This window comes from Pezoporus wallicus, unplaced genomic scaffold (assembly GCF_028554395.1).
Source record: "Pezoporus wallicus isolate ANWC-B61680 ecotype Strahan unplaced genomic scaffold, APGP_CSIRO_Pwel_v1 contig_5524, whole genome shotgun sequence".
NCBI classification, from domain to species: domain Eukaryota; kingdom Metazoa; phylum Chordata; class Aves; order Psittaciformes; family Psittacidae; genus Pezoporus; species Pezoporus wallicus.
The window spans coordinates 1,144,261-1,158,036 of record NW_026636622.1 but is presented as its reverse complement, the minus strand read 5'-3'; positions in this window follow the sequence as shown (position 1 = coordinate 1,158,036).

Below are 13,776 nucleotides of genomic sequence, written 5' to 3'. Positions count from 1 at the left end.
CTGAAGTATTAATTTCTAGAAAAGTGTTTCTTTGAATTATCACTTTTCTTTGAAAAATCTGTATCAAAATATCACTCATCCTTTCATAAGCTCTTTTTTATCATCATAGATAATGATAGAACCTTGGTGAAAAGAGGGAAAAATTGAATGTAATGTGCCTGCTTAAAAATGTCCATATTTGGAGTACTGATTTATTTTTTCTGTCTCATTTTCGTATTGTTTTCCCCCAATTAAAACTGAAGTGCAGGAGCTTTAATGAATTATACCAGTGACTTTCAGCCTGATTCACATCTGAGGCTATTTTCAAAAGACTCTTTTCAGTGAAGCAATTCTTGACTTCTTGAAAAGAAAGGGAAGAATCAGGGCTTTTGTTAATAAATCCAGCGTGAAGACAGGACACAGGCACTGCTCTGCTCTTCCAGTTTTAATATTTATGATAGAGGTTTTCTTCAGTAAATCCTTAATTTCCCAGGATCGAGGCTGCTCTCAAGGACACAGGCCAACACTTGGTGGTTTGACTCCTTCCCAAACCTGAACTCAGCTCCCAGCCTTCCTCTATCTCTGACTACAGCCATGTGCTCAGAACCTGTCCTGATCCCATCTGACATTTCCTTTTGTCAGTGCTATTTGCTAAAACATTTCCGTTAAAGCAGCTAGTCAAACACAAAGGGCATCTCTTCACTGGTTTCAGTTGGGATTTGATTTGGCCTTTAATGGTTTTCTAAGGTTCATTTCACCTTTTATGCAGAGTTGTGCCAGATTTGCCATTTTGTGATTCATCAGGGAGGGTTGCAGCAAAGATGTGGGGTGGAAGTAGAGAAGTTAATACTAGTTTGGTTTGGGTTTTGAGCATATTCAGCTAAATGCCCATATTTGAATAAGCATTCATTGTTCAGTCTTCACCCTTTAAAATTTTGAACATCTGACTGGATAAAGCCATGAACAACCTGGCCTGGCCTCAGAACTGACTCCTTGGTCAGGAGGTTCATTCAGAGACATCTTAGAGGTCTCCTGTAGCCTGAATTATCCTGTGCTCCTATTCTGCAAACATCAAAATTTTAAAACAAATTTGACTTGGAACTCAAAAAATGCAGTCTCTCCTGGGAAAGAGCTCATTTTGAAAGAATTAAAAAATAATTTTAAAATCAAGAGTGCTTTAGGAACAAGAAATAATTTTCAAGTTGTTAAATTAAGGGAAATTAAGAATATTTTGCCTTTTATTTTGGTCACAAATACTTTGCTAAACTGACTTGGCACCATTCATGTTGCACATATCTGTTGCTGTCAGTGTATAAAGCATAATGTCTTTTCCAGTTCTGAGCAGAATGCCATCTCTATGTTAAAACATAGATAAATACATCTATTAAGGTATTCCATGGTATATTTGGACAGAATCTATGTCATCTGAAAGCCTGGCTGAGTGGAAAAGCCTTTTGTTTCTTTGTTTGGTAGGCAATCAAAACTGAATTACAAATTTAAATGCCTTTAAGAGCCACAAGTCAAGAAGCAGGCAGGATCTCAGAGGACAGGATAAAAGCTTGCTTTCCAAGGGGAGACTGTGGATACAAAGGATCAGTGCACAGATACAAAATCAATTTTATTTTGACAAACAAAATCCCTTTTGCTTGGTTAACCCATGTTTGTTTTCTAAATGTACACACTTCTGCACCCTTTTTTGAGGGTCTTCTTAAATTCTTACTGTGGAGAACAGGATCCTCCAATATACTAATTCTAGGCATGCAAGGAAAGCAGAATATATTTTTTACTCTACTATGAAGGTAAACTGTGGGAATCTGAAAAGGAGCCAATCCTAACTTGAACACCAAATACATTTCAAGTAGGACTTTGTTATTTTGGCTAATTTTTCTGCTAGTTTAAGAGAGCTGCATTCACATTCACATGCGCATTCATCTAGACATGTACATGTCCCAGAGGGAGTTTTGACCTGGAGAATTTGTAGCTAAATGAAACAAATGGAACTGGGAAATTCTGAAAACAAATAACAAAAGTGGTTCTCATTATGTACCCCAAGCTTTCTCTAGAGCACTTTGCCACAGGGAATGAATAAGTGCTGCTCCAGGTTCCAGCCTGGTACTGAATCTGTTTGAGCATGAACCCCTCAGCAAACCTGTCTCTGGCCTAGACCATACTGATGCCCAACTTGTTGCTAGGCCACGTGAGTATGTGTGTCCACAAACACACACATGCACACCCATAAACAACTCTATATAGACATATAAATATTATATATATAAAATATGCCTATAAAATTGCAATTTGCATATCAGTATAACACAGCAGTAATGCCTGTGATGATGAGCACAAAAAGTTTGTGCATTAAAAGAAAGCCAAATGACAACTTTTCAAATCACAAATATTTTTCTTTCATGCCCTTTTCTTTTGTATTTGTTGGTTTGTTTTTTTTTTTCCATTGCTGCTGTGGGAAACCATGATGGAAGAAGTCAGTACTAGGCAAAAGGATAGCTGTGAACTGAGTTCTTTCTTTGGGTGGGGACTATGGGAAATGTGCAATAGTCATGAAATCAGTTGTAGGAAAGCCCTATTTCATGATGCAAACAACAGTGACATTAAATCATATGTTAAAGAGGTGCTGAGGCAAACTAAGCTGAATTCTGCCTTGCCAGCAGACGGTGCTTAGGACTAAAGAATACAGCAGGCTCTTTGCATGCACAGAAGCACAGCAGGCTGAAGGGAACAGAAGGCCGTTGGTTTCATAGTTCCCTTTTCCTGCATGTGGCCTTTTTCAGATGTTGCATTTCTTGGTGCCCTGAGGCTCGTTTACAGTGGTGGTTCTTGCTTGGAAGGTGTGACTAAGACCAAACCTGGCTTACCTACTCTTTGGCTCTAGGGCCAGAACCACCTCCCTGTGAATCTCCTTCTCCTTCTGGGGCAACTGCAACACCTTCCAGTCCAGTTGTCACACAACAGACTTGGACTGCCACCCTGCAGCCGTGGCTCTTTCCCAAGAGCACAGATTTCCTCATACAAAATGTTTTAGAGAGTGCAGTTTAATTGAAACGTGTGATATGGGTGGATTTTCGTCAGTTCCTCATTGGGTGTTCGGTGCCTTCCGAAGTCATCTGTAAAGAAAATGTTTGTCATCAATATGTTCCACCAATGCAACTGTATTTGGGAATAAGTAATTATTTATTAATTAACAAACAAAATAAATGAGACTTGGTTTACAGTACCGGAATGACTTCTAGCCAGCTTTTTCATTGCAGTTATGTCTCATTGTAACTTTTCTACAGTTATAACAGCAGAAAAAGTTGACAATGTGGAAGTGTATGTTTGTGTGTGCATGTGTGTGGTACATAGTTTAAAAAATCTGAGGGATGACTGGATGCAGGGCTTCATGCCAATTCCTTCCCCTCCTAATGAAAGGGAGTAGGAAGCTGGACAGAAACACCTTTGTGATCACTCCTGTGATCATTCCCACCCCTCCTCACTGTGCAAGGGCAGCAGTCTGACTGGAGGACCCTGGGAATGCAGTGCCAGCACCCAGTCCAGCAGCACTGGAAGATCATCTGCTTGTCACCATCCAGAAAACATCAGGGCTTTTTCATTCCATGTGCCCATTCCACCTGGGGGATGTTACCAGTGTGTAACTTGATGTAACTTGACTTTTTCATTAGTAACTAGCCCTGCAAACTCTATGTACTCTCCAAAGTCTTATCAGTGATGGTTTTACATTTCTCCTCAGTTTCTCTTATTGTCTGTTGCACTATAATTATATACTCTTTTTGAACCTCTGTCTCACTGAAAAGCAGTATCAGAAGCTGTTGACATTGTACATGACGGGTTACATGGGCTCTAGTGAATACATGTGAATGTGTAATTTGGAGCAACTGGTGTACATCAGTCATTTTTATTAAAGAAACTCTGCTTCAGAGCCTTATAGGAGATAGAAAGAACATGGAACATTTGAGTAAATTGAACTTAAGTGTGGGGTTTTTTTTGTGAAATGATCATTATAACAACAGAGGTCAATGATTAATTTATTTTTCTTTAGGATGATTATTCTGGTCTTACAATGATTTTACATTCACCACTGTCCCCTGATGTTAAAGATAATATTGCAATTATGGGGTTTAAGTGGGTAGGGAATGGCTGAAAATGACCTGTGGTCTTCCCTTGTTTCTTTTTGATATTCTCAAAGTTTTCATGATGTTGATTTTTCACATTAGATAGTCAGGTCTTCGGTACTCTATGGCTAATTAGAGACTTGTTTCTAATGCACTATTGAACATACTTAGAAAGCAACATTTCAATAGTGCAGAAGAGAAATCATTTATGTCCCAGTTGCCTAAAGCTCTGTGTTTTCATTAAGGCAGATTTAACTCAAGGCTTTGGGGAAGCAGCTTGCAGTGCTAAAAGATAAGTATTTTCTCATGTCAAAGTCCATATGGAATAAATTGAGACCTAGGGTACTTCGAAAGACAGAAAAAGGAAAACTTTGTGAGAACTAGGGACAACCTTTGAAGTTCTGCTAGTAATGGGAAGAAGTTGAACTCCAGCAAAAAATAAAATGCATTTGTAGCTGGAGATAGGCTTTGATAAGCCAGGACTCATCAAAGCCAAGCTACGTGACAGGCTCTTCCCTACACTGGGTTGAACTCCCTTGTCCTGGATCTCCCTGGATCTCCCTGGATCTCCCTGGATCTCCCTCCTGCCCACTGTCATTCAGTGTCGAAACCTCATTTCTAACAGCTGCCTCTCCAGCTGCTTAAAACTGGCATAGGGAATGGAAGTATTCAGAGCACACAAAAATGGCCCCCTGCTTTTTATGGCAAGAGTGCAAGTATTATCATCAACATCATGAGGCATTTCAGGTGAGCTAAGGCGGCCTTATTCAGAATCTTCCTTACACTGACAGGCCACAGGTAGCAGACAGGTTCTGAGATAAACAGAGGCCCTTCTTTCTATTCCCAGCACTTATAAACTGCAAAGGATGCAAACTGGATGTGGCCCAAGAGAGACCCTTTCTTTGATTGCACTGAGATTGCTGAAAGACTGTTGGCAGAATTGGCTTCTGCTGGCAAGTGCTGCCTGCCTGGATCAGGTCTCCTGATGCTGTGTCCCTTCCCAAGGAACGTGGATGAAAATATTTCAGAATTATTCCATGTCAAAACTGGCTGTGGCTTCATGAACTTTCCAAAAAGAGAAGTCAGAAAGAAATTAAAGGAAAACATCATACTGCATTATAATTGAAAACAGTATTATTGTTGGTAATACCTCCATCCATGGATGTATGTCTATGGAAAGATGTATCTAGGTATGTCTACATGTCTATATGTAATTACAGATGTAGTCTTCATATTTACTGAAGTGTCTGGACATGATCTAAAGAGTGCCCTTGAACTGGCCTTTGCACCTCCTACCTGTCAGTCCATGCGTCTTGTTACTTTCAGGGTCTCCCTCAAGGGAATTCCATTTTCCCCTGGGCTTCCCGTGTTTCACTGGGGAGGAGAATGACCAGTCATTGCCAGGACTAGGGGGTGTACCTGGGATGCCCCCATATTTCCATCTCTCCTGCTGGAGGAGCAGGTGGTCACCTTCATGCAGAGTCTTCTTGCTAAAAGTGGTGTGATTGCCGAGTCCTGAGCAGTCCCCTAGACTGGGCCAGGTGGGACTGTAAAGGGAGATGGAGAAGTCCTTTGGCTTAATACTCCCCTATACTTCATGAAACTACTGCGTTATCAACTGAGACAACAAACACTTCTCCTGGCAACAGGATCAGCCCCAACAGTCCAACACAGAAGCACAGCCAGCCCTAGCACTGATCCTACTGACAGTAAACATCCTAGCTTAGCAATCATATGAGCCCTAACATAAACCAAGCAGGATCAAATACCAGCTGGAGAGCTGGAGTACTGGCCCATAAACCTACTGACACAGCCAAGTCACCAACTGCACCTTAGCAGGAATTTTCCAAAACAGCTTCTATACTGAAATAAATAAAGAAAATAAAAAAATAAAAAGTAATAAAAAAAGGCTGCCTTGACAACACTGGGGGAAAAAATAAAAAAAAAAATTAAAAAGCACATTTGGGTTGTTTGAGGTTTTTTTTCAACAGCTGTCTTCTGAGCTGGGAAATTGCTGACAAATTATTGAGAAGTTCTTACATGCTTACATGTATGCATGAGAATACAGTCCTAGAACTGTTCTTTTGGGTTGAAACAGCTTTTCAAAGAAATCATTTATTGCAAAACATGTATTAAAAAGTTGAAGCTAAAGCAGAAGTTTTCAAGTACCTCAAAATGTTTCTAATAGTCCAAGTTGGTTTGTTGGGCTGAATGTTATTTTGGCTTTTTTTCTTTTTTTTTTCAGTGTTTGAGCCTTTGGTATTTTGGGGGTTTTAGGGGTTGGTTTGGGGTTATTTTGTGCTTTTCGGAATGAGGAAAAGGTGTCACCATCACCAGAATGGCTCTGTGAGAAAAAAAGTTTCTGGTCCACTCACAGACTGGCGCTCCCAGCGCCGGCTAACACTGATGAGCCGCTGTGGAGCTCCCTCTTGTGCTGGTCTATCCACGGCTCTAGATACAGCTGCCATGCGACCAGCTCCGCGCTGACAGTCTTGTTATTAACACTGGAAAGGGGGAGGCTATTTATGCTGATAACAGTGTTTTCAAATGGTAGAGGAACCTGGTTGTAGTTTTACATCCCTCTGGGCATGCAAGACATGTTTAATGATGTGCAATATTTGCATCCCTGGAGTATACTAAGAGAGGTTATCTGATCCTGCTCAGCAGGACACTAACCATGTGGCTTACACTTGTCACTTTTTATGCTTCTCATCTGAAAAACCCAAACAACAGCCTGGTCCTCGAAAAGCTTCCAGCTACATTCATGCTGTGAGAGTGGCACTAATGTAAGAGCAGTGGTGTACTCAGACTGTGCTTGAAGCACTTCTTCAGCAGGCACAGCTTTGTCAGTAAAATTGAGCTTTGTACCATGGCAGTAAGACCACCTTGTAAATAAATCCTACCCAAATGGTAAAACAAAGTTTTTATACATGTGACTGCATCTGTACTATGGGCTTTTCCCAGAAAAGTATTGCCAGCCAAGGTCACATACAGCTGATAGATCTGGGTAGGAGGAAGCCTGTTATGCTAAGAGGCCATAGATAAAACCACACAGATCCCAGTGTGTTCTTTTTATTCCAGCTAATCCTAAATCCACCTAATCAAACTAAACTCTTGTTCATTCCTATTTCCCCCAAATTAATGCTCACATTGCTGTGGATATGCCACTAACTAACGCAGCACACAGCAGACGTCATCTTCCATACCATGCTCAGCTGTTTGAAGACTCTCTGCCCCTAACTGCTTATTGCTCTGTCTGACAACAGAAGCACTTCACAAAGGCTTCCTAAAGTCTGCCTATAGCAACCCCAAAATGCTCCCTCCTGCTGATAGGCAGGTGAGAACCTGAGCTCAGGAAGAGAAGGGTCCTAGCAGAGGGCAGGAGTAGAGGCTGAAGGAAGAGAGATGTGCTTAAAAGGTATCATGATTTACAAAAGTAACATTAGCCAATGCAAGCCCCCTTTGTGGGAGGTACTAAGGGTTGCTTTCCGGTGGGCCTTGTTAAACTGTAGCCCAGATATATCCACTCCGACACGCAGGAACTATTTCAGTTGGGCACATTTAAGTCCCAGAGACAATGAAATCAAGGCTAAAACACCTGCCCATACTGTGGCAGCAGGAACAAGGGATTTTGGTTCCTCTTTTCCTCTCTTATTAATGTAATTATAAAATCTAATTAATAACAATGACTCCCATTTATTCACTACTTTCCTCTTTTCGCAGTGTCTGGTAAATGGTAAATTGCAGAACAGAGGAGCAGCAATGTCACTTAAGTAATTTTAATATGTATCTGATTCATGGAGCTGGTGAAAAGGCATAGCTCTCAGCTCACTGGATTATTGTTTTAAAAGTTTGATTTGATCTGAACTGAGTAGAAATTGGAAGATTTCCAGAGTCTCCCTTAAAGAAGAGGGTTCCTAGCCTCAGCAGCTCTCTAGAAACTTGACATTTGTACAGAGCAGCAGGCCTACGGCATTTTAACAAAACAAATTGACTCCAACCAACACTACATCAAAGGAAAATTTCAGCCCAGATCTAGTGATGCCTCTGTATTCAGCAAAGAATGTCACTTGTATTTTCACCTGTACTGCTCCTTATCTCTGGTGACAACGTGATGCATCCAAAGCAATGTGGCATTGAGCAACAGGGTGACACAGATGGGTTCAGGATGGCTCGTGACCGTGCACTGAGGGGACAGACAAAGCTATGGAGAGTGGTTCAGTTACTAAAAAAGGGGATACTTTCACAAGAAATACCTCCCGTTGATATGTCTGCACTTTAAAAACCAGAGTTACGTAGGGCTCAGGACGGTTGGGCATGCAACGCAAAGGAATTACTAGTAAGAAAACCTCCTCCTTCCTTTCCTTCCAGCTTGGGCCCAGGTTGTGAGCTGCATCCCACAGCCTCATAGTGGAGGTAGAGATAAAATATTGTACAGTGTGTCCTGGGCTTCGCTGACAGAGGAATGGCTCTATGAGGTGCATGAAACTGACTCACCTCATGCAGGTTCTGAGCCCTAAGGAGGGAAACCCCACCAAAAAGAGGGGTTGTGCACAATGCGGCTTGTGCGCATGCCCTGACACACACACAAATGCCTGGCTGCTAGTTGTCTGTGCTATTTGTCTGAACAGCTAGCTGTATCATCAATCTGGACTAATCCCAGGTTCAGCCCCACAGGAGAAGTATTCAGGTATTTGGCTTTCTGAGTGGGATTTTGACACTTTCCTTTCTGACCCTTTTGGATGGTGATTGAAATCCTCCCTGGAGAACCTCTGGCTCAGTCCAGCTAGGTTTAGCTCTAAACACAAGTAATGGTTCAGAGGAGAAATAGGATCAGCTCTTTTCTGCTGTACATCTTTCCTCCCTGCCAGCAGCCAATTTCTTGCGCACTGCTACAGAAATATTTCAAATAAAAACTAACAACTCCCAGGGATGCTCCTCTCCCTTGCTGTGCCAAGGACTGGTGATCACATCAGCATCTTGGTTCTCAAGCATCTGCCAAAACCTGATGGCTTCAGCCAGCACAACAGAGCAAGGGTGAACCAGCTGTGATATAACAGGCAGAGTTTAGGTTCCTAGGGAGTCTTCTTTGCAGAGATGGGCTTCTTCATTTAATGGGCTTTGGATCTTATTTAACACATTGTCTCATGTACAGTGTGGGCGAAAAGAAGCTGTGTGCATATAATAAAAAACCTCAGCCCATTCAATACCTAGGGGAGTCATAATAAATTTGCCACTATAGCAAGTCTTAGTCTCAAGGGCCGATACTGAACGCTGGAGTTTAATAAACAAAATTTCTGAAGCAGGAGAACTGAAAGGTAAACCAGTTCAGCTGACAAAGCACACGCAATTTAATTAGAAATTAAGTTTTCTCCTGGCCTTGACCAGTCCCAAGGACCAGCATCTTAGACTGATTGTGTCTGGGTTGCCTTCTAGTAGCTGCCCTCGAGGTGCATTTTCTGACTATACTGTCCAAGGTCTCCCAGCCAGGGCTGAAGGGCACTGCTCAGAATACACAGGAGCACCAGAATAGACCTAGGCAGCTAAAAAGCCATAGAAGTCCAGGCCATCCATGGGGCGGAAGATGGGTAGATTGTGAAGGATGACATAGTTACAAATGTCCACCAGTATACAGCATTACTCTTTCTTGTGCTGGGGCTTAGAAAACAGGGCAGTAACAGTCACCCTGCTGTTAGACCAGCCCAGGCATTTCTTCTGTATGGAGCGGTCACAGTCTCAGGTACTCCAGCGGACTGTAAGGTAACTTAGGTAAACTGTTAATTGTCTGAGACCAGAAACAGCTCCAATGCTGTAAGGCACCTTCCGCGCCCATCAACACAGAACTGAGGGGGGGCATTAGATATGAAAGTGATTCAGACTGCATAAAGAGCCGACTTTTGTTGTTCTGCATGTGAGAACTCTTCTTGGCTAAAACAACACAGATGGTGGTGGGTTTTATCCTTCTCTGCTTCATGTTATGAATATTTACAGCAGTACTGCAAAAGCACTGACTGCAGAAGAAGCCATCGAAGTTAAATGCTGGAAAAGTTATGCAGGACAATTCTTTAAATCCTGGTCAGTTTTAACTAAGATGAGTTTACCACAGAAGACTTTTCACAACCCCAAAAAAATGATGCTCAAAATTCCGAGACAGCAGACCAGCACATACTCACCTTGTGTCAGAGAGCTTAGGGCAGGCCACAAGGACGTTGTGGTTGTATTATTAAAATATTGTTGACACATCACTCCCAGATAAGGCTGGATTTGCTATATGCCAATGAAACTTTTACTCTCAGGGGCAAGATCTATGTAATGGCTTCTTTGGTTTTGATCAGTAAAAGATCATATTTTGTGGTAATATGGTCACCTGAAGTCAATATTTTACTACAGTGCAAAGGAAGTTTTTAACTGGAAAGAATAAAGCAGTGTTTATTGTACTCTACTGCTCTTTTATTTATGGCAGGGGTGTCAAACTCTTCAGCGGCGAGGTCTGAATTATGTACTCAGAGCTTGGGTATCTATTCAGGGCTTCTCACTTCCTGCTTCAAACACTGCTTCCACCACACAGACAGATAAGCATAACAGGATCTTTATCGAATAACAGCTCTTTTAGAGGGAGACTCTGACACGGCAGCACACCACAAGCATTTCATCTCCATCCCCTGCTCCCTCGTGGTCCACCAGCAGCAAACGACTTCCTCCCACATATGGCTTCTTTCTGCTGCAGGGAAGCAGAAAGCTTAGGCATGCAGCAGAAGTGAACTTCCCAGTGACACAGCCCTACTGGGCAGGCTCTTCGCCCTGGCATTGACATGGGATGGGGGAGACCTCTCAGAGGAGCAGAGAAGGTCACTAAGGGGAGCAACCTGTGGGGAACACTGAGGGGAGGGCACCAACTGCAGAAGGGAAGAGTTTAATGGTATACCAAGATCTTTTCCTGCATGCACATGGCCTTCAGCATCACTGTAAATAATACTCTTAATAAAGAGCCAATTAGCCTAACAATCTCATTATAACCAGCATGCAGTGCAGAAAGGACTAGCCTACGGCATAACTGAGCAAAGGAGCATCCTCTGCTCCGCGTTTCCTGCTATAATGATGTAGGCATAAGGAGGCCTAAATAGATGTGCACTAGATAAAAAGCATGGAGAGCTGAGAGAATGGCATGCGACCTTATAAAGAAGGTGCCATGGCCCGGTGCTTTGCATTAACCCTCGTTAACGAAACCCAGACTAATGTGCTGCAATAACCCCACGCATACACCTTGAGCACCAGCTCCCAGTTGTCTCTGCCTGGTGCTGGGCTCAGCACTGGCACAGGGATGTGCCCAGGGCCAGAGGGGCTGGGGCATGGGAATAGCACAAGCTGAGAATCAGCACCAGAGCTGAAAGCGGGACCTCAAGCTTTCTGCAGAGCTGTGAGTGAGGATGTTGGGAGATGGCCTGAGCAGGGAAGGTGGGGGATGAGGGGAAATCTGGCCATTGTGGGTGACTGCAATTTCTTGAGAAAAGAGCCTGGGATGGGAGATGCTTCGCAAAAATCATGCAAGTGTCATATGCACAGAGTCCATCCATGCTATGTGTGGCTCATGCTAGTATGGAAATTCACAGAGAATGGGGTCTAGTGACAACAGGAAGCTGTTAAACAAAACATCTTTGTCTTACCTCCCTCCCTCAAAACTTGGGCTTCCATCTTTCCTTCACGGAACTGAAAAAAATATCACACAGGCTGATTTTGGAATAGCTCACATGTAAATCATCCCCTTGGGCTTGAGCCTCTCATGCTGGGGTTCAGCCTGAGTGAATTTTTATAGCCAAGTTATAAACTTTTAAATGCCAGACTTAATCAAAGCTACTGAGATGATCATTAGAGTAGTGGTTTAGGTGGCATAGCCCTGATATATGATAGTGCAGAAAGAAGGCAGGTGGCTTATCCACTGTGGACAGTATATCTGGAAGGGAGCAGGGTCTGGTGGCTAGAAGCAGGCACAACAGAGATACAGATCTCTTGAGTTTTGGTCTTGCCCTTCTGTTACTGCTCAGTGACCTCAAGCAAGTTCCCCTGGGCTGTGCTGCCCTGAGCAAACTGGTCTCAGACCAAAACCTGAAAGGAAAATGTGGCTCATCATGCCCTGGGTTCCCCAACATGCTAATGAGAATGTATATGCGTACCTGCCTCCCCTGGGGATGTCGCAAGGGTTGTTGGCAACATAGCCTAGGCTTTAACCTGGCATTGTGCAGACTCAGAATACTCAAATCTGAACGTTTCATTTATGGCTGACTTAAAGCAACCACCCACAAAATCATACTGAATAATTATAATCACAGACACATCAGACACTGAAGAATCTAAAAGACTTCGGGCTCAGGCTTACAGGGAACTAATGCTGCTTTGCTCCTTAACAGGACGTTCTGAAAAACCTTTGAGACCCCTTGACTTTGCAAGCCATGGGACACCCAGCAGGTTCCAGCTGTGAATCTGAGAGTCTCCCCCACTCCGCAGCATCTTTGTTGTCTAAGCAGAACTGGACAGTCATCAGTGTGAGAGCAGATGCTTGGACAGAAATTGATCCGAATGAAAACAGTACAGGAATTTTCAGGGTCTTCTTTCTAAATTTATTCAAGTATTAAACAAACAGAAACTACAGCATGCATCAGATACTTTTCTTTGTTGTACAACAAAACTATGGACTTGTTTGTATTTGCAGCGTTTCCAGCAACATCAGGCAGATTTCTCGATGTTATCCAGTTTTGCACAGTCACTAGAGTGTCGCATCATGAATTATTAAATCAGTGCTTCGTGGTAATACATAATTTCTTATCAATTATTCATGCTAATGTGTGTGTAGTTTACTTAATTGTGTTATTGACGATCAAAAGTAATTTCCTGAAAATCCTCAAGGACAGAAAATTTAATCAGCGTAACTACTTTTCAGATGCAATGCTGTTAAGTATTCTTAATTTGCTCAACAATTCACTTATTTATGTACCTTTCTGGAGGAAATACGAGTTTAATCAAACAATTAGATTGAAGAGTTAGTGTACAGAAGGGCTGAAGTTCAACTGAATGCAAGGTAATTATGTTGAAATGAAGTTGGTCCTGCCTCTTTGGAGTGGAAATTTTATTTTAATCTTTTTTTGAACAGGGGGCACAAAAATATTATGATAGGGAAGATCACTAGAAAAACAGTGATTCTTTCTTCTCCAACCACTCCCCACTACAAAACACACAGCCATCTATTTTATTTTGTTGGAAGAAAAAGGTTGCTGCTCCTATTAAAACTAAGCCATAATTTGCAGCCAGAGAAACCACGTCCACCTACGGTTTAGCAGAGCAGCTCCTGAAGCTGGAACACAAAGGCAGATCACAGACAACTGCATGTTCTCCCCTGCCATTAGGACAGTTCAGGATTGTTAAAGGATTGTTAAAGGAAACACATGATATGGCAAGAGAAAAGAAAAATTACTCCATTTGATGAATGTGGGCCCTGTCAGACTTTATTTTGTACTTGGATCCAAGGACAGACCCAGCAATGCCCTCATCGTTTGTATCCAGAAGACACAAATCCTACCCTGGGAGGAGTGCCTGGTACCCTTCACTCCTGGAGCAATGAAGGTGCTTAGTGCTGCCAAACCACCCCCTGAAGATCAGGGCTTGCACCCTTTGAATG